This window comes from Colias eurytheme, chromosome 19 (assembly GCF_061535395.1).
Source record: "Colias eurytheme isolate Ceu_HAF_F1 chromosome 19, ilColEury1 Martin Lab GWU primary, whole genome shotgun sequence".
Lineage (NCBI taxonomy): Eukaryota > Metazoa > Arthropoda > Insecta > Lepidoptera > Pieridae > Colias > Colias eurytheme.
The window spans coordinates 3588404-3591423 of NC_142998.1; the positions used below are offsets into that span (position 1 = coordinate 3588404).

Sequence of the window (3020 nt, forward strand, 5' to 3'; positions counted from 1 at the left end):
TATTTATAGTTGAATTTGTATAATATTTATAGCTGGTAACTTTATAATGTAAGTATGCTTGAAGTATTGCTTTGATATTCAGACGATACACAAAAAAAAATCCACTGCTTGGCGGGCGGAGTCTAATAGCTCTCGCTATCGCGAACGCGGGTGTGCGCGAAGTCATTCTTGCAAACTCGCCGCGCTGCCGCTGGCCGACTCGGGACAAACATGTATGGAGTCGTCATACAGTTGTAATATTGTCATACATTTATTTAATTGTTGATTTATTGGTTTTATTTTCTTGCATATAAACAAATAATCTTCTTTTTAACAACTACTTAGACATTATTAATAATTATTATCATTTCGTAATGTTTACTTTATTACAAAATAATACAGGTTATAAATAATCTTTAAAATAACAAAAAATATTGTTACTCTGAAAAAATGAAATGGTACTCAATAACGCGGACTACTGAATTGATTTAGATAGAATTTGATGCTGACGTAGATATTATCATGCGTCATGCACAGAAATGAAAGGTACTATTTCTGAAAGAAGTTATAAACCCTAATTCTTCTCAGTCAAAGTCAAGAGTGGAAGATATCACTAATACAGTAAAACTGATGCGAAACTTTGGATGTTAATTTGTATATTTTTTTGTTAGTTGTTACTTAATCACGTCAAGACTACATTACCAATTTTGATAAAATATAGCTAATTGCCTGGATTTACACATAGGATACTTTTTATCCGAACTGAACACTTCTGTGGGAAAAAACAGGATTCACGATATAACCTAATTCCACGCGGGCAAAGCCGCGGTCGGAATGATATTTTTTTAAATAAAAAAATTGTTTAAAAAAAACACAAAATATATTGACGCATGTATTTATTTTTTGCACTCTATTATAATTGTAATTATTCATTACAAATAATCAAAATAAAATAGCCAGAACAAAGTTAGGCCCTGGTAGGGTAGGTAGGCAGGTACAGCAATGTGAGACGAACACTGGCTTATTTATACCAATATTAATGTATTATAAACATTAAATTAAGTTTACAACAAAAATACATAATATTAGCTAATGTGAAAACGAATCAACCAATCATCCCACAACAATGAAATGTGCACACAAATATTCATCCAAATCGGTTCATGTGATTAGGAGGAGTGACTGCAGCGCCATCTTCCGGGCCCACTTGTGTTTCCAGATCACCCAGGAACTCAATTTAATATACTTACACAAAATTTTTCGAAATGAAAACTCACATTACTATGTAAATATGAACCTGTTTTAGTACTAAGCAATTTCCCGCACAGGTGTAGTAAGTACATATAAATGAAATAAATATCAACATCAAATTCTTTATACAACATACTTATCTACCACCTACTAAGAAATGTAATTCTTGAAATTTTTTCGTATTTTTTTTAAATATAATACTACTCCAATGAGCTCCTGTTCCATATTACGGCCACCATACTTCCACTAAGTTCACCATGATTTTTTATTTCTTTGCACTTTGTTGCTTTTTGCTAAAAATGGAATCATGCGATAAAACCAGTAGAGCGTTGATAACATACATTTTTGACTGAATAAAGGTACTTACGAAGGAGTGGGTTCACATTGTGAACAATCAGTGGGTTTATTTTCCTTCTGGATTCCGGATTTCTGAAAAGATTATCTATGCTATAAATGAAAATAATTTGGAAAATCCAAAAGTGCACGCCTCATATTTTTTTTTAATAAATATTTATTAATTATTATTTTTGTTTATTTAATAACAATTAAACCACATCGAATCAGACCCTGAAAAATGAAAGGGTTCTATTCCTGAGCATACTCAAGCGTAAGAGAAAAAAAAAGACTCGATTAGTAAAGTATTTCGGTCGCTATCGTGTTAACAAGAAAAAGGATCCGCACATACAGACACACGGACGTCCAAGACAGAACTTTTTTAAACTGTTTTTTAACTAGTTTAAATAACAAAAATGACATCAAAAATATCATGAACGTTAAAAATAGTGTTTTTTCTTAATATGTGTGTGTATGTATTATCTTACAAGTGCAATGTATGATACATAAAGACATTTTAAGTTTGAAAAATCAGATGTTTTGCGCGAAGTGACAGTAGTACCCACCTCAACGCTTCGCTTATGAGGCGTGCAAAAATCTTACACATTCGTTATGTACTTAAAACATACACACACATATCAAACATCGTCTATAATACAATTATCATCAAATTTAAAATAAAACCAACTTACTTCATTAATTTGTTCCAATTGTAAGCATTCTTTTTCCTCCAACCTTTATGTTTCTTCTTCTTATTTTCTTTATTGTCCCCATTTGTCTCATTTTGTCTTATTGTGTTGTCACCCTTTTTTACGATGGCGCGAGCGACACAAGTTCCCCGTGTGACGGCCGTAGCGGGAATGACTCGTGCAGCGATCGGGGTAGGAAGGTACAGGGCGGCTCTCGCTATATTGGCTGGTCGCGCGCTAATTTCAAGTATTTCTTGTTTATTTCAAAACCATCGCATATTTCAAAATTCTAAATCGGTAGACGTATAGGTTGTATGTTTTATAGTTAATATCCAAAAAGTCGTAACTTTACGTTTGTTATTTTGAAGATGCCAGAGATTAAAAAAAAATAACAATGAGAACTTTGTATTTTTTTTCTATCGAGAAAATATCATGGAATCATGTTTCTAAAACGGTAGACGTATTGTGTTACTATTGAACTTTCTTGTCAAGAATTTTCATCACGACAACTTTAATAATATAAAAATTACGAAGGTTTAAAAAGGGCCGTAAATGTTAGAAAAATTAATTCATCACCTTAAATCAAATCAAAATTTTATTGTGCGAATTATAGTAGGTACCTACCTACAGAAATACGAATAAAATAATTACAGGCATCAGACGACCATACTAAAGTTTTTTGCAATTAAATATTAAATTGTAATTGGTAGATTATAGTCTCGATTAGCATATAGGTTATTTTATACTAGAAAGTAGAACTTACATGAA

At 31.8% G+C, this 3020-nt stretch overlaps 1 long non-coding RNA gene across 1 annotated transcript; it reads right to left on the bottom strand.

Annotated features, from left to right (window-relative positions):
• Positions 1-519: 519 nt before the first annotated feature.
• Positions 520-2816, bottom strand: LOC149900099 (uncharacterized). The gene is made up of 3 exons (XR_016457815.1): positions 2256-2816; positions 1598-1659; positions 520-1523 (listed from the first exon to the last, which is right to left on the bottom strand). It is a non-coding gene; the product is annotated as an uncharacterized LOC149900099 (long non-coding RNA).
• Between the last annotated feature and the right edge of the window lie 204 nt (positions 2817-3020).